Genomic DNA, 26,053 nt, shown 5'->3' with positions numbered 1-26,053 from the left:
GCAACTTTCAGGTCACTTATGCGATGCTTGAGCTGTGACGCTGAAGCCCTGAGCTCATCTCTTTTTTCACCACTTTTTCTAGCAAAAGTAGGACCAGCCAACCAACTTTCTTATACTTCTCATTCTGACAAAACTGTAGAAAAGTATCGAACATGTGATCATTCAGAGCCTTACCGCTCACCAATACTTGATCTATTGGTGGTGATATTTTACATATTTTTATTGCCATCTTATGCCATGGATTAATAGTGCCGTCTTTACTACTGGAAACAGAGTCATCAACATCTTTAAGACTAACAAACTTGATAACCAATTTAGAACTCTCATCCTTACAATTTTTTTGTCTAGACCAACTCTAAATATCAAATGTCTTAGGCTGGGTTCTCTAGAGAAGCAAAACCAGTCAAGTGAATATGTATACATATAAAAAGAGACAGAGAGAGATATTTTTCTCAAGAAAAGGGCACGAGGTTGTAGAGGCTGGCAAGTCCCAAATCCATGGGTCAGGCATCAGGCTGGAGGTTTCTTCTGAATCACGTAGCTGCAGAGGCTGATGAACCCAAGATCGGCTTGTCAGATGGCAGACCACTGGCTCACATTCTGCGGAGGCCAATAAATCCCAAGATTGGCAGTTAAGATGACAGGCCACTGGCTCACATGCTTCAGAGGCTGATGAATCCCAAAATTGGCAGGTAAGCTGCTAGCTCAAGTCCCAAGAACCAGAGGCCAGATGATGATGAGCTGGATGCAAGATCCAGAGTGAGAGTCTTGCTGAAACATCCATTTATATACTGGAGGCAAGCCACACCCCCAAGGAAACTGTCTTTCAACTGATTGGCCGCTTATAGCAGATCTCATCATGGAGTTGATTACATCAGTACATAACTGCCAGACTATATCATAACTGCCAAACCACTGAGAATCATAGCCCAGTCAAGTTGATGCACAACCTTAACCATCACATGGGTGAAGCACTGCGCCTAGGTTTCAGTCTGTAGATTTGTCCATTCATTTGTTCTCCAGATATTGAGCATTTTCAACGTGCTCTTCCCTATACTAAGACCAGAGACACTGAATTGGAAAATATTCAAGAAGCTCTTGGGCTGAAAGGGGAGCAGGCAAAGGAAAAAACACCAATAGGTGGTGCATTTGAGAAGAGTTCCAAGGAATGCAAAGGGCTGGGGCATAGTGTGTTGTTGTTGTGTGTTGTTGAGTCAATTTCTACTCACAATGACCCTATATGATAGAGTCATACGGCTTCCATATAGAAGAAGATTGCCAGGTCTTTCCTCCTGTGGAACCACTGGGTGAGTTTGAACTGCTGACCTTTTATTTAGCTGCCAAGAGTTTAAACATTGTGCCACCAGAACTCCTTGGGAGATAGTATAGACACAGTAATAATAGTATTTAACATTTGGTACATACTTACTACATGCCAGGCCCTGTTCTAATCCGCTTATATGCTTTAACTTTATCCAATCTTCACAACAACCTAAAAGAGGTTTTATAGAGGAGGATACAAATGTACAGAAAGTTTACATCATATAATCAAGGTCACACTACATTTCCCACCTAAATTTTGGGCTGCCCTATACACAATATGGCAAATGCCTTGACTGACTCCAAGAAAGCAATGGAGTTAATGATGATTATAATAAAAGCTAACATTTGTTCAGTACTTTCCATGTGTAAAGTATTGTCCTAAATATTTACCTGAACTTGTTGAATTCTCACAACAACCCCATTTTTCAGATGAGGGAACTGAGGTACATCTCTAAAGTTACACAGCTGGGGGTTATACCCAAGAAAGAGGGCTCAGAGTCCACACTGTTAATCACTATGCTGTATTCCCTTCAGGATTCAGGTTTTGGAGCTAAAAAACCTGGGTCTCAATCCTGGCTCTGCAATTTACTTGGTGCCTGACCTGCAGGAAGTTATTTAATCTCCCTGAGCCTCAGTTTCTTTTTCTGTAACATGAGACTAACAGGTCTCAGGGTTATTCTGAGGATTAAACGAGACAGAGTAGAGAAAGTGCTGAACCTGTCCTCAGCACACAGCAACTGCCAATAGCTGGTAGCTATCATTACTCCAATGCCACATGAAAGAGTGAGAGAGGCCTGCAGTCGCCATAAGAATTAGCACCTGCCTGGAAAATAAAATAGATCAGTTGGGGTGTAAATTCTAGAGACACTCAGACATTTCTTGGTGAGGCTCTCATAATTAGTCATCAGCTAGCACCTCAATTCCTTACACCCCAGCGTATGTGAATGAGTAGAGGGGTTCTTTTAAGAACAGAATTTTACTGTATTCAATTTCCCTTTCCTGTTCATCTCTTCTTATCCTCCTGCTGTCCCTGCAAAAAAAAGTTGCAGTTCTATTAACCTTGCAGCTAACAAAGCATGCCTACAACCAGATGTGTCCTGCTTGCCTGATTGAAACTGGAAAGGTGGCGGAAAGAAAAAGCATCCATGCAACTGCACCTGATATGTATGAATGTCTGACTCTCAGAGAATGCAGTGCTCCACTGAGACCACAGGGGTTCAGGATTGTGAGTGCCCTTACGACCATAGTCTTCAGGGGGTGGTTCCCAAAGCTGGTGGACCATCAGAATCTCCTGAGGAGCTTTTAGAAAGAACAGATTCTTCCTAATACTCAGCTTTGTTTGACTTAACTGAATCAGAATCTCCCAAGGGTAAATGGAGAAAGAAAGGGATTCTGATATGTGTACCCTCTAGAAGTCTGTGTGTGGGGTGTGTGCGTGTGTTGGAAGGAGAGGGAGAGAGTGAGACATAGAGAGAGACAGACAGAGAGATTTAGAATAAGAGTTATGGGAAACTCAAACATTATGGGATATAAAAGCCCTTATCAATAAAACCAAAAAATCAAACCAGTTGCCTTTGAGTTGATTCTGATTCATGGCAACTCCATATGTGTCAGAGTAGAACTGTGCTACATAGAGTTTTCAATGACTGATTTTTTGGGAATTGGATCACTGGGACTTTCTTCTGAGGCACCTCTGGGTGGACCGAATCACAGCCAAGTGTGTTAACTGTTTTCACCACCTAGGAACTCCTTATCAATAAAAGTAGATGCCAATTGAATGAGCAGTTACTGCAATTGTTTTCTAATGAAAGTGGTCAAAAGTAAAGGCTACAACTTCTTTACAGAAACCTCGTCTTCAGACCTCCCACTTTACCCTGGAGTCATAGCACCTTTAGAATATTTTACTTTCTTTAGGCAATTACCCTTCATAAATTTGGGTAAGTTTTCCCACAAGAATGAACAAAGCTGAATAATTTACCTGAATATACATGATAAAAATCTAAGTTCTTTCCCTTAGTTACTTAAGTTTCCAGAACTTACCTGTCTTCTTCTAGTAATAGCTAGTGAGAAAGTTGCATTTAGTGAGACAAATAATAGGTTTGGAAGAAATCAATTTTCATGGGCTAAAACTGGCATTAAAACTCTGGAAGTTACTTTGGGTTTGATTTTTTTAACTTACCTTTTGATTTTTATTCACTCATTAAACAAACATTTTTGAGTATCTATTATGGTATAGTACTGATTTAGATGCTATCGATGTGAAAATGAGATCAGCATACAAACATAACAGAGGGTGAAGGAGTTGGGGAGCCACTGGGATGGGTGAGATCAAAAACTAACATTTTAATGAGCACCTACTCAGTGCCAGTCTCATTTATATGCACTATTCTATTTTATACTCACAATAATACGCTGACATAGCACTATCACTGAGAACTGAACATTTCCTATCCTTGTGTTAAACAGTCCTGGGATAAGGCATACCTTCTTGTCTATGTGTTAACCAATACTGATCACAAGCAAAAATAACTTAGCTACTTGCTCCTGGAAGATAAAACTGAGAACCAACTAAAATATCTTAATTCTGAGATTAACTATGTGCTTATCAAGACTCACTTCAAGACCTTTGCCTCTCTGGGCCCACCAACCCAATGCTGTATGGTATTATACATAAAAGGTATACATAAATTCTGCCCAATCCCAACCAGTTCTCCACCTTAAAAATTAACCAGCCCTGGCTCTAATCTCTATAAATATGCCCCCCTAACTTCTTCCTTTTGAAATGTTACTGAGTCTCTGTTAAGATGATGTTTATTCTTACTACGTTAAATCTAACAGATTTGTTTGATCACTGATTTTTTCTGGTGGTCTTGGGAGAGTTGATGGTCAATATCACCATTTTACAGATGAAGAAATTTACCCAAACTCACACAGCCATTATGAGATACTTTCTTGAAGAGCCAAGTTTTAAATACAGATGTGACTGATTCTGAAGTTCATATTCTCTCCACTGGTGTATACATCTAGGCATAAATACTAGATTAGATAAAGAATAAACAAGCATTTACTGTATATTCCCAGAAGTTCACAAGAAAACAACTCTAAAAGAGATGACAGCATTAAAAATAGCAGTCTATAAATGCAAGGGAAATTCAAGTCTTTAAATCAAGTCAAAATGTATTTACTGCCATCTGCTCTTCACAGTGACACAGCAGTAAAATGCATAAATAAATGAGTCATAGACCATAAGAGAGCTGCCTAAATGAGTTCCATAAACAGATGCAAACAACCAAGAACTAAAGTCTAAGTCTGATTGATTGATAACAATAATTAAAGCTTAGGATTTTCCACATGATTCTAAGAAAATCATATAATTCCTCCTGGGTCAGTGTTCAATGTGCTCTATAATCACAGACCTTTGAGGCCTGAGCATTGACTGGGTTTTGAAAATATAAAGCATCAAACAAAAATGCAAATGTACTTCTGTTGCAAACGCTTTGAAGATATTGTGACTTCAAAATGGAATGCAGTGAACAGAGGAGCTCTGTGGAACACAGAACGAAGTGGAGTTTGGTCCATAGTCCCAGACAGTTTTAGTAGCTCCAAAAGGAGGTAGAGAAGAGGCAAACATCCCAAAGGCAGTGTCGCATGAAGAAAAACAATGAACCACTTGCCAGAAAATATAAGATACACTCTAGATATGCCAGCCAAGGGCTCCCAGCTCAGAGAGAGGAGTTTTAGGATCAGGATGAAAAGTTGGGGTCAGACCACATTGAGCACTGACAGTCTGCATTAAGGAGGGTCCAGATGGACACAGGATGGTGGTGCAGGCAAATTCCATGGCCCAGAAAGTTTCTCTCAGCTCCTAGAAGTGGGACCCATTGTCATCTTACTATTATAAATGTTTAAGAATGCAAAGTGTACTGTTGATGAACAGCTAATGATAATAATAACGAAAACATTAGCTAACATTTTACTGCAAATGTTTTGTAACAGGCAGTATTCTAAGCATTTTATATATATTAACTCATTTAAAACTTATCCAATGAGTATTTGTGAGGTAGGCACTGTTATCATACTTATTATATATATGAGGAAATCGAGGCACAGAGAGATTAAGTGACTTGTCTAGGCCTCACAGCTAGTTAATGGCAGAGCCTGGATGAATCAGTCAATAATATATCAACTAACAAACAATGTAGCCACTTGTGATGCTCTTTCTTCGCAAGCAGAAACATTTGATGTTTTCTGCTCTAATAATGAAGAAATATACTCTACACTCAGGAGTCACTTCAGACCCTGGTACTAACTACTCATCAGTATTCATACAGGAAATAGTCTCCTTCCCCTTGCTGTATGGCATTTTGTGATTATTTATCATTTATAAGGCACACAATTTCTTGCATTTTATCTACCATTTCATTAGAATAACCTAAGCTGTCATACTCAAACTGTGCTCTTGAAGTGTCTTAGGGTTAGGGGGCAAAAACTGATTTGTTATTTTCATTTTCAGAATTATAATCATCCAATTAGAAGAAAATTTTTTTATTTTAATATAATTTTTTACACTCAATGTGTATATTTTTGTAGCAATTTCCAACTTATGGAAAAGTTGCAAGTATAGGTCACAAAACTTTTCTTCCTGAACCATTTGAAAATAAGTTGCCTATCTGTTGCCCTCTCACCCCTAACTACTTTAGTGTGTGTTTCCTACAAGCAAGAACATCTTCCTACAGATGCAAAACATAACCATCAAAAGCAGAACATTAAAACTGATACTACACCACACTTTAACTGTCCCAATAGTGTCCCAATAATAATATCTATAGATCCAGTTCAGAATCACGTATTGCATTTAGTTGTCATGTCTCTAGTCCCCTTCAACCTGGAACAGGTCCTCAGTCTTTCCTTAATTTTCATGTCTTTGACACATTTGAAGATTACAGGCTAGTTATTTTATAGACTGTCCCTCAGTTTGGAGTTGTCTGATGTTTTCTCATGATTAAATCCAGGTTATGCATCTTTGGCAGGAATATTACAGAAGCAGTGCTATGATCTCATTGCATCCAAACAGATGGTACATGATTTTGATTTGTTTCTTTATTGATAATATTAGTGCTAGTTATTTGATTAAAGTCTTCTGGGCTTCTCCACTGTAAATTTATTCCTTTTTTCTTTATAATTAATAAATACTTTGGGTGGAGGCATTTTAAAGCAATGTGAATATTCCATTCTTCATGAGATCTCCATTTCTTCATTTATGTATTTTTATCAGCATGGAGTCAAGGCTTCTTATTATATTCAGTGGTTTATAATCCCTTGGATTATAGATATAATTATCTGTTTGATGCTCAAATTGACCAACAGGAGCTCCTTCAAGCTGGCTGCTGTGTCTTTTTGACATGGTCTGATCGTTCTTGGAGCATTCGCTTGCTCTCTGGCTCAACAAGATGTTACAAAAGTTCTACCCCAGCCTTGGAACTTTCTCCAGAAAGTCCAGATTCCTTTTAGTAGAAAACAGCATTTAGAAACCTGGGTGAAGAGTGTGCTCATTGCAATTTGCTACTCCAAGGTCATCACACACACACACACACACAAACACATCCACGTCTATATTTATTTCTATATCTATCTATATTTGTTCAAATCTATGAGTTTACACTGATACAGCCAATTCCAATCTAACACACAGGGTTCATTCTGACTTCCTCCCTTTCCATTTGTCTTACTTATCTAGTGCTACTATAACAGAAATAGCACAAGTGGATGGCTTTAACAAAGAGAAGTTTATTTCCTTACAGTAAAGTAGGCTGAAAGTCCAAATTCAGGGTGTCAGCTCCAAGGGAAGGCTTTCTCTCTCTGTTGGCCTTCTCATTGATGTTCTTCCAGACTAAGAACTTCTCTGCACAGGAACCGAGGGTCCAAAGGACGCACTCTGCTCCTGGCACTGCTTTCTTGGTGGTATGAGGTCCCCTGTCCCTCTGCTCACTTCTCTCTTTTATGTCTCAAGAGATTGCCTCAGGACACAATCCAATCTTATAGGCTGAGTCCTGCCTTACTAACACAACTGCCACCCATCCTCCTTCATTAACATCAGAGAGGCAGGATTTACAACAGACAGGAAAATCACACAATACTGGGAATCATGGCCCAGCCAAATTGATAGACACATTTTTGGTGGACATAATTCAATCCATGACACCATTAGACAGTGAAAATCCTGGCTTCTATTTTGTCTTGATATTTTTGTTCTTTTGCTCAATCCCCCTGTTTGTATTCTATCTCCCATTTTTGCTGACATGTCTCTCCAGCAAAGATGCTCAGGCTGCCTCCACACATGAGTGTCCTTTTCACCCTCCTTGGGCTCCAGCATCCCACGCTGGGCTGCCCTCACACGTGGACAGCCTCTTCCTCCCACTTAGGGTGAAGCCTGAGAGATTGGTCTTGACATATTGTACGGGCTCTGGCTCCCCACACCAGGCGCCCTCTGAGCAGATGCCCACCTTGCTCTGCTGATGACTTTAGGATGGGAATTTTCAAAAAGGGTAAGGGAAAGAGAACAGGAAGAGACACCAACTGATGTATTTTAAATGTTATTTAAAAACATGAGAATTGTTCATAAGTAAAGGAAATCACAAAGAACCACTGTTTAAAACAGCTAGAAAAAGATTTTAAACCCAATCAAAGAAATATTTGGTAATAAAAACTAGAACAAATTTAACCATGAAGAAAATGTTCATTTCCCATGAAGATCTTATATCAATAAACAAACATATACTGTACACATACTGCTTTCAGAGCTGCCCCTAACATTTGAAGGGCCCAGGGAAGAGTTCAAATGGAGACCCACATACCAATAGAAAAAAGTCTTCAAAGTTATAAATCTCATCAATAAGTTTCTATTTATAACATGTCTATTCTCTTACCTTGACAAATTACCTTTCATAAAACAAAATTAAAAATACATAAAACTATGGTTTTATATGATCAAAAGTCAATTAAATATCAAAGACAGCTGACTTTAATTATTATTGCACATGTCTGGGAGTTCTGCTGTTGAGCCAGTGATAAATAGAAAAGTAACAAAACAAAGGCATACATAATTCAGTTATAGTTACTCCATAAAATTTACTTTTCTTGCTTTCATTTTAGCAAAATCATTAATTTTGTGGTCATAATGAAGATTTTCACATAATTCATATTCTACTGAAAGTAATTCCAAATTAGATAACATTTCCTGAGCCACAGAAGTTCCTAGTAAGTTTTTTTTCAAAACTATTTTACTAATTTCAATTTGGACAAATTTTGCCCTGCTAATATAATAGCAATTGGAATAAAATTCTTAATGGAATACTTAAATTCAGAAACAAATCATGTTTGAACACTGTAATAAAGTCACATATGAAAAACTATTGTAATTGATAAAATATTTTAATTTCATCATAAAATAACAATCATATCATAATTTACGCTGTCTCTTAAATCAGTATCTATAACCAAGTTTTTATGTAAAGAATCAGTATCACACATCACACACAGTATATCTAAACCTACATATATACAAATTGTAGTATGAATTATTTAGTATTTCAAAATATTTCCCAAATCCCATGGTCAATTGTTGTGAACAAGCAAGAAAATGGATGCTGGGCACTGTTGGGATATAGTAATTCATTATGAAAAAGTATATTGTATTCATATTATCTGAGAGGAAGGAATTGACTATTAATTTGGTTTTTCTCTTCCTTAAGCACTTCTGTTGCAGAAATCCTTCCACTAGAAATAATGTTTGTTTCTGATGTTGGCAATGGAATAACAACTGTCATGGTTTGAATTACATCCCCCCAAAAATGTGTGTATCAATTTGGCTGGGCCATGATTCCCAGAATTGTGTGGTTGGCCTCCATTTATGTGATTATAAGTTTATGTTAAAGAGGCTTAGGGTGGGATTGTAACACCACCCTTACCCAGGTCATATCCCTGATTCAATGTAAAGGGAGTTTCCCTAGGGTGTGGCCTGCACCACCTTTTACCTTACAAGAGATAAAAGGAAAGGGAAGCAAGCAGAGAATTGGGGACCTCATACCACCAAGAAAGAAGCGCCGGGAGCAGAGAGCGTCCTTTGGACCTGAGGTTCCTGCGCAGAGAAGCTCCTAGTCCTGGGGAAGACTGATGATGAGGAGGACCTTCCTCCAGAGCTGACAGAGAGAGAAAGCCTTCCCCTGAAGCTGATGCCCTGAATTTGGACTTTTAGCCTACTGGACTGTGAGAAAATAAATTTCTCTTTGTGAAAGCCATCCACTTGTGGTATTTCTGTTAGAGCAGCCCAAGATAACTAAGACAACAATATTCTCAACACTCAGATTTGGTCACTTTTTGTTTTGAAGACATAGAGCAAGAGACAAAGAGAAGTATTTCCGTGGAATCAGAATGGTATCGTGCATGGGGTCAGCAGAGAAAGAATGTTTAGGATTATGGGTCAGGCTGTGCCACCACTGAGATCAGCTCATGAGTGACACATTGTCCGTGGGTTCCTTAATAAGATCATATTTTTGTTTTTGTGGATAAATGGAACCCTCTGAAGCATAGGGCCTACTACCAGGATCCTTTGCTGGTGTCTAAGCAAGGTAATGCTATGTTGCTTTATACTACATTAAGTGCGTATGAAATAAAAGATGAAGTTATAAGACATGGCATATTTCTTTATAAAGGTTTGAAATCTAACAGAAGAGATAGTGCTCGGATTCATAAAGCAAACGAACACAGTAAGACATAAAGTTGCCCATTAAGATATTTACAACAATGACAAAAAAAAATAGCTGCTAAGGTTTGCTTCTGTACAACCAAAAACCTCATGGGATTTGGTTTCTTGGTTTGGAGGTTTAAGGTCATGATTTCATGGGACATTCCAGTTAATTGGTCTAATAACATTTTTAGTGCTTCTGTTCTACCTCCTAGTTTAATGCATAGTGCCTGGGGTTTCAAAAGCTTGCAAGCGGCCATCCAAGGCACAACAATTGGTTTCTATTTGCCTGGAACAACAAAGGAAGAAAGAAAGTCAGGAATAGTAGAAGGAAATGGGATGTGTGACTAACTGCCTCCATGAACAATTGCCTCCTTTGCCATGAGACCAGAAGACTCAGATGGTGCCCAGCTACCATTACTGAACATTTTGATCGAAGATTCTATAGCAGAATCCTGATAAAAAGGGGGAAAATGCAGAACAGAATTTTAAATTCTCACAGACTCCAGACTTCCTGGAGCCATGAAGGTTGGATGAACCTCTAAAACTATTGCCCTGAGATAATCTTTAAATCTTAAACAAAATATATCCCCTAAAGTCTTCTTAAAACCAAACAATAGTTTAGCTTAACTAGTAAAAAGTGTCTGCCTTAGGCATTATGCTCTTTTAAGAACTATCTATATGGGATCAAATTGACAATAGCAACTCAAAAGATTAGATAGGAAACTTAGGGGGCAGTGAATTTGTGTTAATGGGGAGGAACAACTTAGAAAAGGAGGATTAGAATGATTGCACAACTCGAAGAATGTAATCAATGTCACTAAATGGTACATGCAGAAAGTGTTGAATTGGTGTATGTTTTGCTATGTATATTCTCAACAACAACAACAAAATAAATAAAATTATATTAAAAAAAATTTCAAACCAAAAATACCCCTGAAATCTTCTTAAAACCAAACAATAGTTTAGTTTAATTAGTAAAAAATATCTGCTCTTTAAAAAAAAAAAAAAGGTGCCCATTTGGGGCAGTGTTAATGGGAAAGGAACAATTTAGAAAAAGAAGATGAGAATGGTTGTATAACTTGAAGAATGCAATCAATGTCACTGAATTGCTCATGTAAAAATTGTTGAATTGGTGTATGTTCTGCTGTGTATATTTTCAACAGCAACAACAAAAATAAATAAAATAAATTATTCTTTTAAAAAGACATAAAGTTCCTAAATGCTCAGAGATATGAGGCTATGAGTAATTGGCTGTAAGATTCAGCAACAAAAGAGTGGAGAATATGGATATTTTTCCAAAACAGTTTCTGATTTTTAACCTTGTTGCAGTTGGGGTCCAATCAGGAAAAGAGAAATCACACTACGTATTTCAAAAGGGGGAATTTAGTACAGGTAATTGATTATAGGCTATTAGAGGCCTGAAAGAGGAAAAGGAGAATTCTGAGATAATAACTATAGAAAGCAGCTATCACCCATAGGGCTGGAGAAACAAAGAGAAGAGCCTGGGGTTATCAGAACCTAGAAGCACAGAGTTGGTGTTCAAATACCTGAAGAGGAATTGGAGGAAGGGTCTTGCTGAGCTGGAAGTCAGTTCTCTGAGTAGGGGGTAGCGCCTGGCAACTCTGAGGTTGAATCTATGAGTTCAAAAGAAAGTGCTGCTGCTAGTGAAGTGCTGCTACTGGAGTGACTACAAACCAACAGGAAGTTCTTTTCCCCTTCTCCTGCCATTTTCCTTCTAGTGCATTCTCCCTATTGGTGGAATCTAACAGGGAGCCAACTGGCAATTGAGAAATGTAATTTGCAGTGGTCAAGTCCCATTATCACAGAGTATAGAGGAGGATTTAGAGTTGAGAAGCAATAGTTTAATAATCAACATAAACATAAAATGGAAGAGTGACCTAAATCAAAGACTGGCATTTTGGGAAATATTTTTTTAAGTAATGTGTTTCAGATACCTGCTCTCAAAATGACAATTTCAAACAAAAATAAAACCTTCCTTAAAGCTCAAAACAATGAGTTCTTTAACAAACATTAACTAGAAAATAAAAATTCAAAATCATTTTCCCTTTTTGTATAGTAAAGAGAACAATAAATAGGTAATAAAATTTCTAAATTTTGAGCAGATTTAAATTCAATTTTATTGATTTTCTAACTGGAGGAATCCCTTTAGTATTTCTTATAATTTTGGTTTGGTTTTTGCAAATTCTCTAAACTTCTTTTATCTGGAAATGCCCTAATTTCGCCATCATGTTTAAGAGATGGTTTTGCTTGAGATATAATTCCTGGCTGGCAATTTTTTTTCCTTCAAGGCTTTATATCTGTCATCCCATTGCCTTCTTGCCTGCATGGTTTCTGCTGAGTAGTCTGAGCTTGGTCTTACTGACTCGCCTTCGTAGATGACTTTTTGTTTATCCCTAGCCACTCTTAAAATTCTCTTTTTATCATTGGTTTTGGCAAGTTTGATTATAGTATGTCTTGGTGACTTTCTTTTGGGATCTACCTTGTGTGGGGTTCGATGAGCATCTTGGATAAATATCTTCTCATCTTTCACGATATAAGGGAAGTTTTCTGCCAACAAGTCTTCAACAATTCTCTGTGTATTTTCTGTTACCTGCCTCTCCCCTGTTCTGGTACTCCAATCACTTGCAGGTTATTCCTCTTGATAGAGTCCCACATAATTCTTAGGGTTTCTTCATTTTTTTAAAATTTTTTTATCTGATTTTTTGCTAAAATAAATTGGAGTCAAGTGCTTTATCTTCAGTCGCACTAATTCTGCCTTCCATTGCCTCAATTCTGTTCCTATTATTTTCTATTGAGTCGTCTAATTCTGAAATGTTAATCTTTTGGATTTCTGTTTGGTGTCTCTCTATGGATTCTTGCAGCCTGTTAAATTTGTCATTGTACTCTTCTATAATCTTCTTAAATCCTCTATTGCTTTGTCTGTGTGTTCCTTGGCTTGGTCTATGTTTTGACTAATCTCCTTCCTGATATCTTGAAGAGTTCTGTATATTAATCTTTTGTATTCTACCTCCAGTAATTCTAAGAAGTTCTCTTCCTCTGGAACATTTCTTGATTCTTTGTTTTGGGAGCTTGCTGAAGACATCATGGTCTGCCTCTTTATGTGATTTTATATTGACTGCTATCTCTGAGCCATCAATAAGTTATTATATTTATTTATTTTATGTTTTCTTACTGGGTCCTAGCTTCTTGTTTTGTTTTGATATGCCCAAGTAGGCTGCTCATGTGATCTAGTTTGATTATTGGCATATTTGAAGCACTAACGTCCTGTCACCAGGTGGTTAGATCTGTTATTAGATATGTAAGCCCAGGAGTCCATTTACTTTTCTTGTATGGATTCAGCTCAGGTGTCCAGGTAATCAATCACCAAGTGTGTGGTGCAGGCTCTCACCTACAGTCCTAGATGGGCAGGGGTGATTGGAGTAGGCACAAGTATCTGGTTGTAATAGGGGCTCACACTTTGAGCAAGGCAGGGGGCTGACAGTTTCCCCTGACTTGGAAGAAAGTGTGTCCCTGTTCCCTAGGGTCCACAGCGGGTGGGTTTTGCAGCCAGACTATGGGCACTTAATGTTGTTGGCTGTAAGGACTGGAAGGCACCACTTATTCTTGGACCTCTGTTACAGGTGGCTCAGTGGTGTGAGTGGAGCCACCAGTCCTCAGGCCCCTGATGTGGGTAGGTGAGGACCCTGCTTAATGGGGAGAGCGATGTCAAATGTCACAAACATGCCAGTCCACCATACAGCTGATACAGTTGACGTTAGGCTTGAGGTTATATACCTTGTTGTACAGTGCGAATGAGGGCCTATGCTGTTGAAATGGGCCCACACAGGTCTAGGCAGTGGTGAAAGGCATTCAGATTCTTTGAAACCCTTATGCCTGTGCCTAAGCAAAGAGGCTGTTCCTGCCCTGAGCTCCCGGCTTAGGGGAGCCGGTAGAGTATTTTTTCCTGTTTGTTAATTTATTCCCTCTTCAAGGCTGGGAGAATGGCTCAGGACCCATGACGGGTCCTAGTTCCAGCCCAGGGGACATGGCAATCACTGAAGCCTGCCTGGGACCCAGTGCAGAGCAGGAAGGGAGCAGGTAAATGGGAGAGAGGTTCTTCCCAAATGGAATGATTTTTGATCCATGTGGTAGGTTAGACACATGTACTTATCTTTTTCTGATTGAGCTCCACTTTTCACTGGTCCTGGAAGCTTGAGTAGACTCTCAGCCACTCGGTCTCTCCCGATGTGGAAAATGCGTCCCAAGTGCCACTGCTTGCCTCACCGTGCATGCCAGCCAGACCGGCCTGCAGGATGCTGGTTCCTGCCAGGTCAGGTCTGGCAACTTCTGGCTGCTTCTGAACTGTCTTTCTCTCCCCCTGCCACTCAGCCTAATTCCTCAACTTTGCCTTTGATATTCAGGGCTCCTAGATTGTCATATGTAATCCATTCACTTGTTTTTTCCAGTCTCTGTTGTATGCGGGACCACCGGAAGCATCTGACTACTCTGTCATCTTGGTCCTGCCTCTTTAAATTAAATTTTAGTTGAAAACAAAGTGTAGGTACTTAGGACACATGCGGTGAAGGCAAGTTTCTATAAGTCAGAATAGGCTAGGCTGTGCTGCATAACAGAAGTCCTTGGGTGGCACAAATGGTTAAGCACTCAGCTACTATGTGAAAGGATGGCAATTCAAGTTCACCCAGTGGCACCTCGGAAGAAAGGCCTGGTGATCACAGCCATTGAAAACCTTATAAAGTGTTGTTCTACTCTGAAACACGTGGGGTCACCATGAGTTAGAAACAACTTGACAGCAACTGGTTTATGTAGCATAACAAAACAACCCCAAAGTCTCAGTAGCTTAAAACAATAAAAATTCATTTCTTGCTGATGCTGCATGTCCACTGAGGGCCAGTAGGGAACTTTGCTCATTGTAGTCATTCACGGACACCAGCTCATGGAGTAGCCACCATCTCAAATGCTAGTTGTTGCTAGAAATAAAACAGAGCACTGATGGTTCTCATAATACAACTAAATGCTTGGCCCAGAAGTTATATATGCTACTGCCGCTCACAATTCATTGACCAAACTGGTCACAAGGTCCCACTCAATAACAAACAACCAGGAAGTGCAATCCTATCATGTGTCCAGAGGGTAAAGAGCTGAAAATATTTTGTGAGTTGCACTGATGACTACCAGAAGCCTGGTAGCCTATTATATCTTTAACAATGGCTAACATTTGTTAAGTGCTTACATGTACCAGGCACTGTACTGAAAGTTATCATACATTATCTAATTTAACTCCAACAATTTCATATGAGAAAGATCATTGTTATTTTACAAATAGGGACACTGAAGTTAACACTTGCTATATGGCTTGCCCTGAGCTGAAAGTCAAACCCAGGTATGTCTGATTCCAGAGTTAGTGCTCTTAATTGTTGTGGAGAGGGAGCCTTGTATTTCTGAACTACAGTGGCTGCAGTTGCAGTGGGTTTTATCCAATTCCTGTGGTCACTGGCATGCTGAAAACATTTAATGGAGCAACAGCACACAGCAGGTACAAAGTACAGGAAGAATTTCAACAGGAAGATACAGTAGAAATGAGTACAGTGGTATGAGCAACAGCACAGAGACAGGAAAGTGTGGTGCATCCCAGGAAGTGGTAAAAGTCAATGTAACTGCTCCATAGGGTACAGTGGCCATTAAATAAACTCCGACTCATGGCAACCCCATGTGTGTCGGTGTGTAATTGTGCTCCATAGGGTTTTCAATGGCTGACTTTTCAAAAGTAGATTACCAGGTCGTTCTTCCAAGGAGACTGGGACCTCCAACATTTTGTTTAGCAGCCAAGTGCATTAATCCTTTTCACCATGCAGGAACTCCAGTCTATGGGGGAGAGTTAAGAATAAGGCTGGAGAGGGAGGTTGAAAATATATTGCAGAGGGCCTTGGAGGCACTATTCAGGAGTTTTCACTTTATCCTCTAAGCACCAATGGGCCATCTAGGGAGTGGTGCCTTTAAAGCAGGGCTATAGGAAGACCACTCTGACTGAACGGTAGAGAATGAATGGACAAGGGACGTCCAGTTAAGATACACGTCCAAACTCCCCACTAGCCCACTCTGACTAAACACTGGCCTACCTCTTGAGTCCAAGCTCCCAATTCTATCTGCTCCAGCCAAACTACGTAATTGTTCTTCTGCAAATGCTTTCTGCCCTCACACCCCTTTGTGCCTTTACGCATTTTGTTCCCTCTGCTTGGAACACATTTCCAGAGATCCAACTTGAAAATACTTCTTCCTTCAATATTCAACTCTAGACTTAGCAGCTTTGTGAAGTCCCAGAGCAGAGCAGGCCCCTCCTCAGCTTTCCAAATGAGCTTTGTACGTAACTGCTGTATCCCCATAAGCTTGATACTTTTCCAAAGGCAGGAACAGTCTTTATAACTGTGGAGTCTTGCAGACTGCTTGGTGCAAAACCAATGCACAACAAATGTTGAGAGTGAATTGGTGAATTCAAGCTTCTGATGCCTCAAAATAAGTCCTCCTTACTCCGCTTAGCCCTGGTGGTGCAGTGGTTAAGAGCTCAGCTGCCCAAATCCACCAGCCACTCCTTAGAAATTTTATGGGGCAGTTCTACTCTGTCTTCTAGGTTCACTGAGTCAGAATTGACTTGAGGGCAACGGGTTACTCCAGTTTGCCCTCCTCATTCTCTTTCTGCTTTGTCTGCCCACGGTTTGTCTCTCTATCCCTGTTTGTCCCCCCACAGGCATATCCTTAGAAGTTAACCTAATCCACTCTTATATTTGATGCTTTTACTCACATTTGATTTTCTTTTAATTAGTGTTTAATATGGGAGTTTATACACACTTGTACACTTAACTGACACTTAACACTTGACTGACATCAAAGAATTTTTTTCTTATGCATCCTATGTGATTTCATTATCTCTTAATGAAGGTTTCTGACAAAGAGGTGAATTTTCAATTTTGTTAAACACATTTATACAACAAAGTAACATTCTTGAGGAAATGTTCTGATCTTGCTCAAAACGAAAGTTTTAGTCATACCCAGTAGTGAAGAGAAGATGAAGAGAAATAGCTAATGTGAAATGAACCCCAAATCTTTCTTCATGTGTTTTGAAACAGAGAGATATTTATGCACAGACACTTACACAAACATCCACATAAACACTCCCAGCATGCTTTAATTCACTCTCTTAAATGCCTTATATTTTATCCTATCTTTGTTTAGTCCCGCCAGCTTTTGTTAGGAGCAAATGATGAGTGTCAACAAATAATCTTAAATATTTGTCAAGCACACATGAAGTTCATGTCACCACATGAGGTCCTTGGAACACAGTGTGCCTGAGTAGCCAGCGTCTGCTTCTTAAGAAGTTTATAATCTAAGAAAAGAAATAGGAACATCCAATTACAGTAACTACAAAATGAATAGGTCAAAGACTGCATTTTCAAGTTGAAGAGTAGATTGAATAAGTTCAAGTCCCATCTAAATACTGGTTTGCATAAAAGTATACACAAAAGGAAAGAAAGACATTGACTAAGAGCATACTACATTCTATTTTTTAAAATTGAGGTTCAATTTACTTACAGTGAAATACATAGATCTCGAGTGTACAATTCAACGCATTTTGAAAAATGTATGCACTCTTGTAACAAAATATCAAGATTTAGAATACCCCCATTACCCTAGGAAGTTCATTAACATCTGTAGGATCTATAGTGACATCCCTCTTTTATTCCTGATTTTAGCAATTTGTGTTTCACCTTTTTTCTTTGTCTATTGATTTTATTACTCTTTTCGAAAAAACAACTTTTGACTGTTACTCTCCATCGTTCATATATTTTCTATTTTATTAATTTCTGCTCTTTATTATTTCCTTCCTTGTACTTTTTGGCTTCAATTTACTCCTCTTTTTTTGTAACTTCTTAAGCCTTTAATGAGTAATGGGATATATGGTCGCCCACCTACATTTTCCATCTCTCAGGTTTCTTGGGAAGTTGTTTTCCACTTTAAGTGCACACTGCCACCAGGTGGGGACCTGTTTAACTGCATGAAACTGAAGAAACAGGCTTTTGCATTGCATTACTGTGTTGAAAGGATATTATATTGGATGTTGCATCCTGTAGGTGTGATTTTTCAAAAATTTGTCTCTTTTTTGCTTTTTTACTGAGAGATAAGCCTTTTATTTCCTGGTTCCTGTGTGCTCACAAGAATGTACTTATGAGAATAAGGTATTCTTCAGTGCTATACTTTCTCAAGCACCATTCATTACACCCAAGTGTTGTGGCATCCCTGATCTGCTGTGAGTAGGTGTCTTGCAACCTTCTAGGGTTGCTTCTCTTGTTTCTGAGTAGTAAGTATTACTTTTGCAATAAGAAAGAATTCTTTGTAGTGGTAATTTTCCAGAGACACAAATTCCTTTGGTTTTATTTATTTGGGCAAGAGGCTTGAATCAGGCAATTTACTTTCCTGGTGTATTCTCACGTTTGTATGGAGGTATGTATTCTCATGTTTGTTTGGAGGTATAATCTTAGTTTTGCAGAACCAGTGAATATTTTTTTCTGGAACATCACCTGTTTTAAGGATGGTGAAGAAATTTAGAGTCAGTTTGATATCTATTGTAGAAAAAAAGCAGAGACAATGACTCATATCTCACCCTCAGTGAGAGTGTTGTACTTGAACTATGTCATTCATGGTACCATTCTTAGAGATTCATTGCCTTTGACAATTTCTTTTACATCCTATCACTAGATGAAAATCATGAATGAAGGGGGACTGTATGCTGTAGGCAAGGTGCAGCAAATAGGGGCTACAAGACAAGCTGAAGAAGAAAGAAAAATTAGAGTGTGGAGAATTTAGGTTTTGAACAAAAGGATGTGTGTGGGCAGTAAAGTGACAGGACTATAAACCTGTGACAGTTCTGTCAACATTCCACAACCCAAAGGATATGACTAGTGTCAAAAGAAAAAACAAAGATGGTTCCTCTTCAATAATCCTTTGTCCAAGAGGAGTCGCAGAATACAATGCAATTATGGGAGGAGTGGATCACTTTGACCAGAGGTGCGAAAGGTACACAATTGAAATTTGCTCTGTCAAACGGTGGCATCGATTGCTGTATTTTCTTATTGACCTTGCCATTGTAAACTGTTTTGTACTGTGGAACTGTTACCATGGGGGACGGATATGACCAGCTATCCTTTAAGCTCACTCTCAAGTGGCAGCTTACTGAAGGTTGGAAAAGGAAGAGAAGAGGAAGACCCTCCTTTCTGGTGAAGACCAAGCCAGGAGTAAGCAGGGTTCCAGATGAAGTATGGCTCCAACAAGTTGAAAAGCATTTTCTTGTCCAGAAATCTAGAAGGTGATGCAGAGAATTTAGCACTAAGAAGGAGACTAGAACAACATTTCTGTGTGGTCATTGCCAGGTGCCTTTATGTATTACCCCATGTTTTGAAAAGTTTCACCAAATAAAATGAAATTGCTGAGATAAAATGATTTTATCCTTGCTTCATACCACCAGAGTTCACAGGAGCGTATGTGACCCACATAATATGTATAAAAATCCATATTTCATAACAAAAATTCAGAAACTATCCTTGATTCAGCATGCCTTCCATTACTGAAAACACATAGTCTAAACAAAAAATTCAAAGGGTAAAATAATTCAGTCATGAAACTTAGGTCGAAACTTAGGTCAGTAATTTGAGATCTTACTCATTTTTTAATGTCAGAATTAAAAAAATAAATTTCCCTCTGAACACTTTTAAAATAATTTTGATCAGTTATTTTTATCATTCAGTTTGAAATATTTTCTAATTTTCCTTATGATTTTTTCTTTGATCCATAGGTTATATTGAAGTGGGTTGTTTAATTTCCACATATCTGAGGATCCTCTAGACATCTTACTGTGATTGATTTCTAATTTCATTCTATTTTATTTTAAGACTATACCTTATAGATTTCAACTTTTTGAAGTTTGAGAATTATTTCATGACCCAGAATATGGTCCAACTTGGCAAATATCCTATATTTAATTTAAAAAAATGCATATTCTGCAGTTATTGGGTGAAGTATTCTATAAATGGCAATTAGGTCAAGTTCGTTGACCCAACTTGTTTGTCCTTATTGATTTTGATCTACTTGTTTTATCTACTTGTTATAAGAATTACTGAGAACAAAACCAAACTCATTGCCATTAAGTCGATTCCGACTAATGGTAACTTCATGTGTTAGAGAGTAGAACTGTTTCATAAGGATTTTAAAGCTGTGACCTTTTGGAGGTAGATCAACAAGCTTTCTTTGAGGTGCTGCTGTGTGGGTGCAAACTCCCAACCTTTAGGTTAGTAGTCAAGAGCAATCCATTTATACCACCAAGGGACCTTGAGTTACTGAGAGAAGTATGTTAAAAATTGTGGATTTGGAGGGTGGAGCCAACACGGCACTATAGACAGAAGCACCATGACACCCTTCTACAGCAAAGACCTGAAAAACTAAGAAAAACAGATACAAACCTCAATCCTGAAACCCTAAGTGTCAAATGAAGAGATAAAGAACTCAACCAAGCACCGAATGAATAAGAAACGGACAGAGAACAGAGAATGAGGAGAGCTACAGATTGGAGGTCCCTTACCAGCTAATGTGGCACCAAGAACAGCAGACAGGGAGTACGGGAAGGCAACAGAGCTCTCAGCAGGAGACAGAGCACCTGGTAACTAGGGATACATGGTTTTCCAACCCCTGCCCTTCTTTCCTCTGTATGGCCTCGGCTGCTTTCCAGCGGACTGCAGTCGTTCGGCCCAGGAGATGCCAGCTCCTTGCAGATTCACCCCACCTCCACCAGCTGGCTCCTTCAGTGTCCTTTTTGCTGTTGTTGCTTTGGCTTCTTTTTGCTTCTTCTCTCTCTCACAGCCTTCCTTTCCTTTCTCCAGCACAGCTGGCACTGCGTGCCATCTTCTCTCCTTTTTGATGGGCTGTGCTGCACCATCAGCTGGGAAGCCACTTCCCTGTCCACGTCACCATGCCAGTGGGCTCCCTTGGGGCATTAGTTTTCCTTTTGTGCTTGGTTTCTTGTCTCTTTATACCTTCCTTCCTTTCCTTTCTCCCAATCACCTGGCTGTGTGTGCCACCTCCACTGCTTTTTGATGCACTGTGCCACACTGCTTGGCTGGGAAGCTGCTGGCACACAGCTCCCCCAGTCTGCAATGCAAAGCTGATGAGCTCCCTCAGGATTTTTTTTTCTTTTCTCAGTTTCTTGTCTCTCTTTACCTTTCATCTTTTCCTTTATCCCAACCACCTGGGCATGTGTTCTTCCCTTGCCCTGGGTTTCTTATTTCTCTCTCCCTTCCTTCCTTTCCTTTCTCCTGCCAACATAGCTGCATGTGCTGTCTCTGCCCCTTCTTGATAGTCTGTGCCACACTGCCTGGCTGGAAAGTCACTGGTGTATGGATTCCCCAGGTCCATGCCATGCCACTGGTAGGCTCCCACAGCACCTTTTTCTTTTTGGCTTCTGTTTCTCTCTCTTCTTTCCCACACCCATTTAATGCCATACATCATGTCCTCCCCCTTTCCTCCTGCCTATCTGCACCACGCACTGAGCACCACACACCTAAGTGGCACAGACCACTGGGCCCTACCCTGCACTGCCCCTAGCTCTGCCCTGTTGGACCCAGTATGTGCCACAAATGAGCCATCCCCCTCCCCCTCGGCTGGACCTGCCCTGCTGCACCATAGCTAAGTGACTGGCTCTGCCATTCTCGATAATATGGTGAGAAGTATCATACCCACAGATAAGAAAACAACAAAGATGGCCCAGCTGGCCTGCCCAGACATAACTAAATATACAAAAAAGCAGCATGAAACAAACAAATCTACAATCAATAAACAAAGAAAATAATTCCTAAATGTTCTGAAGACAGAAGGTGATATCAAAACATTTTAAAAAAGGGCAGGATGGCTCCAGAAAACATCCAAAATAATACATCAGATGATTTTTTGGTAGAAGAAAAGGCACTGGAACTACCTGATAGGTAATTCAAAACTCTAATATTCAGGAATCTCCAAGAGATGAAGCAAAAAGCAGACAAAAATAAGGAAAAAATAGACAAAATCGTGGAAAATACAGACAAAATCATGGAAAAGACAGATAAAACAAGGGAAGAATTCAAGAAAATAATGCAGGAACAAAATGTCAAAATAAACAACTAGAAATCATACAAAAAGAGCAATTACAAATCCAAAAGATAACAAGATTTCAGGACTGGATATTGCTATAGAAGGTTTTAGGAGCAAATCAGAAACAATGGAAGACAGGATCAGCGAAATTGAAGACAAGCCCTTGGATATCATTTTGTTTGAGGAAAAATCAGAGAAAAGAACAAAGAAAAATGAAGAAACCCTGAGAATGATGTGGGATACAATCGAAAGCAAAAATTTACATGTAATCGGAGTCCCAGAACACGGGAAGAAAATAGAAAACACAGAGAGAATCATTGAAGATTTGCTGACAGAAAACTTCCCTAATATAATAAAAGACGAAAAGCTGACCAACTGTAAAGTTCAACGAACCTCATATAGGATACACCCCAAAAGAAAATCTCCCAGACATATCATAATCACACTCGCTAAAACCAAAGACAAAGACAGAATCTTGAGAGCAGTTTGAGAAAAATGAGAAGTCACATACAAACAGGAAACAAGAAGACTAAGCTCTGATTTCTCATCAGGAACCATGCAGGCAAAAGGAAATTGGATGATACATATAAAACCTTGAAAGAAAAAAACTGCCAACCAAGAATAATATATCTTGCAAAACTCTCTGTCAAATACAATGGCGAAATTAGAACATTTCCAGAAATTAAGGGAATACATAAAAACTAAACCAAACTTACAAGAATTATTAAAGGGAGTCCTTTGGTTAGAGAACCAACAACACAGACAAAAGCCTGAATCTAGGACACAAGACCACATCAGCCAGATACCAACCTAGGTAATGAACTCTAAAAGATAAAACAAAACTAAAAGATTTACAACAGGGAACAAGAGAGGTCAATCTGTAAATGACAACAACGTCACAACAATAAAAGAGGGAATAAGCTGTGGAGGTATAGGAATTTCAAATAGAGAGGAAATCAAGATGATATCAAGTAGTAAAAGACTGGTTTAAACTGATGAAGATAGGGGTAAATGCCCAAGTATCCACAAAGAAAGTTAAAAAACCTACACATCAAAATAAAGAACCACACAAAATCTCAGTAAACACGAAATCTACAAAAATGAAAGAAATGAAAAAAACCCACAAACAAAAGAATTAAGCACAGGAGAGTAATGGGAACAAAGAAAACATCAGCACCGCAAAAGAAAACACTACAAAATGACAGCAATAAACTCACACACATCAATAATCATGCTGAATGTAAATGACTTAAATGCAATCATACAGAGACAGAGTGACAGAATGGACTAAAAAAAGCATGACCCATCAACATGGGTCCTGCACTATGTGTCTACCAGACACATACCTTGAAACAAAGACATAAATGTATTAAAAATCAAAGGATGAAAAAGTATATATCAAGCAAACAGCAACCAAAAGGAGCAGGAGTGGCAATACTAACCTTGAGTAAAATAAACTTTAAAACAAATTCCACCATAAAAGACAAGGAAGGACATTATATAATGATTAAATGGACAATCCACCATGAAGACATAACCATAATAAATATCTACGCACTCAACGACAGGCTCCAAAATACATAAACTCTAACAACACTAAAAAGAGAAATTGACAGTTCCACAATAATAGTAGGAGACTTCAACACACCACTCTGGGAAAAGGACGGAACATCTAGAAAGAAACTCAACAAAGATACAGAAGATCTAAAGGCCACAATCAACTCATTTGACCTCATACACATATACAGAACACTCCACTCAACAGCAGCAAAGTACACATTCTTTTCTAACACACATGGAATGTTCTCCACAATAGACCACATCTTAGGCCACAAAGCAACCCTCAACAAAATCCAAAACACTGAAATGATACAAAGTGTCTTCTCTGATCACAATGCCATCAAAGTAGAAATTAACAACAGGAAGAGAAGGAAAAAAATCAAATACAGGGTAAGAGAAGAAATCAAAGATGAAGTTAAAAAATCCTAGAATCAAATGAGAATGAAAACACATCATACCAATACCTTTGGGACACAGCAAAGGTAGTGTTCAATTTATAGCAATAGACATACACACCAAAAAAGAAAAAAGGGACAAAATCAAAATATTAGCTACACAACTAGGACAAATAGAAAGAGAATAGCAAAAGAAGAAAGGAAATAATAAAGATGAGAGCAGAACTAAATGAAATAGAGAATAGAAAAACAACAGAAAGAATGAACAAAACCAAAAGTTGGTTCTTTGAAAGGATCAAGAAAATCAAAAAACCATTGCCCAAATTGACAAATGAAAAACAGGAGAGGATGCAAATAATCCAAAAAAGAAATGAAATGGGGGACAATACAACAGACCCAAAAGAAATAAAAAGGATCATAATAGAGTATTATGAAAACGTATACTCCAACAAATTTGAAAACCTAGAGGAAATGGACAAATTTCTAGAAACACACTAACTACCCAAACCAATACAAACCGAAGTTGGAAATCTGAACAGACCCATGACAAGAGAAGAGATTGAAAAGATAATAATTTTAAAAAACTGTGAACAACAACAACAACAAAAAACCCTTGGCCCAGATGGCTTCACTGGAGAATTCTACCAGGAGCTTACACCAGTACTACTCGAACTATTTCAGAACATAAAAAAAGAAGGGAGAAGGCAGGGCCAAGATGGCAGAGTAGTCAGACGCTTCCAGTGAACCCTCTTAAACAAAGACCTGCAAAAACAAGTGAGTCGATTATATATGGTAACCTGGGAGCCCTGAACATCAAAGGCAGAGTTGAGGAACTGGACTGAGTGGCAGGGGGAGGGAGAGATGGTTCAGAAGCAGTGCAGAGTTGCCAGAATTGACCCAGAGAGAGCCTGAACCCTTCAGACCTAAACAGTTCAGGGGTGAGCTGTGAGGAAGACAAGCGGCAGTGCTCAGGAGGGGCGTTTTCCGCACCGGGAGAGACCCAGTGCCAGAGCGTCTACACGGCCAGTGAGAAGCAGCCCTGGATCAGCAAAAGATAAGTACTTGCTTATGGCTTACCAGGCAGATCAAAAACACCCCCCTCAGGGAAAAACCTCTCTCTCATTTACCTCCCCACTCTCTGCTCAGGACTGGGTCCTGGACTAGCTTCAGCAATTGCCGAGTCCCCTGGGCCAGAAGTAGGATCTGTCACGTGCCTGGAGCCATTCTCCTTGCCTTGGAGAGTGAAAAAATTAACAAACAGGGGAAAAAATAAACTGGCAGCTCACCTAAGCCAGGAACCCAGGGTAGGCACAGCTACTTTGCCTAGGCACACGCATAAGGGATCCACGGACTTTGAGTGCCTTTCCCCCTGGATAGACTTGTGTGGGCCCATCTCAACAGCATAGGCCCTCATTACCACAGTACAACAAGGTATATACCGGAACTCTAACTTCAAATGTCTCAACTGTGAAGTGGCAGATTCTTGACATTTGACACTGCCCATTAAGCAGGGTCTTCACCTACCCATATCAGGGGCCTAAGGACTGGTGGCTCCACCCATGCCACCTAGCCACCAGCAATATGGGCCCATGAATAAGAGGTGCCCCACAGTCCTTACAACCAACAGCATTAGGTGCTCATAGTCCGGCTGCAAAACCCACCAACTTACATGCTCCGGGGAACAGGGACACGTCATTCTCCTGGACCGTCGGGGGCAGCCATCAGCCCCCTCCCTTGCTCAGAGTGTGTCTCCCTGCTGCAGCCAGATACTTGTGCCTACACCAATCACCCATGCCTGTCTAGGACTGTAAGTGAGAGCCTACACCATACACTTGGTGGCTAT

Source organism: Trichechus manatus, unplaced genomic scaffold (assembly GCF_000243295.1).
Source record: "Trichechus manatus latirostris isolate Lorelei unplaced genomic scaffold, TriManLat1.0 scaffold00035, whole genome shotgun sequence".
NCBI lineage: Eukaryota > Metazoa > Chordata > Mammalia > Sirenia > Trichechidae > Trichechus > Trichechus manatus.
The sequence above is the reverse complement of the archived record's forward strand: the minus strand, read 5'-3'. Positions refer to the sequence as shown.